This window comes from Gavialis gangeticus, unplaced genomic scaffold (genome assembly GCF_001723915.1).
Source record: "Gavialis gangeticus isolate Ggan-Ray unplaced genomic scaffold, GavGan_comp1, whole genome shotgun sequence".
In the NCBI taxonomy this organism is placed as follows: Eukaryota; Metazoa; Chordata; order Crocodylia; family Gavialidae; genus Gavialis; species Gavialis gangeticus.
In genome coordinates, this window is record NW_017729006.1 from 29,759,212 (window position 1) to 29,759,509 (window position 298).

Consider the following 298-nt stretch of genomic DNA (forward strand, 5'->3'; position numbering starts at 1 on the left):
AGACTCACCAGAGAGCAAAGGGCCGGGCTGAGGCACCCCCCCCCCAAGTCGGCTGCCCACCCCCTTGCAGCCCAGAGCAAGCAGCCTCCAAACACACCCTGCCCCTATCACCCCTCCGAGCTGGCTCGCGCAGGCGCGAAGTTAGGAAAGCAAAGGAGCGCATGCGCACTGCATTCAACAGGCCAGCCCCACAAGGGGCGTGGAGGGGGAGGGGCTTTGGTGAGTGGGGCGTGGCTAGGACCAACTGCCCTGGAACGTTGGTGCTGTGGGCTGCTGCCGGGGCTGTTAGAGGGGTGGG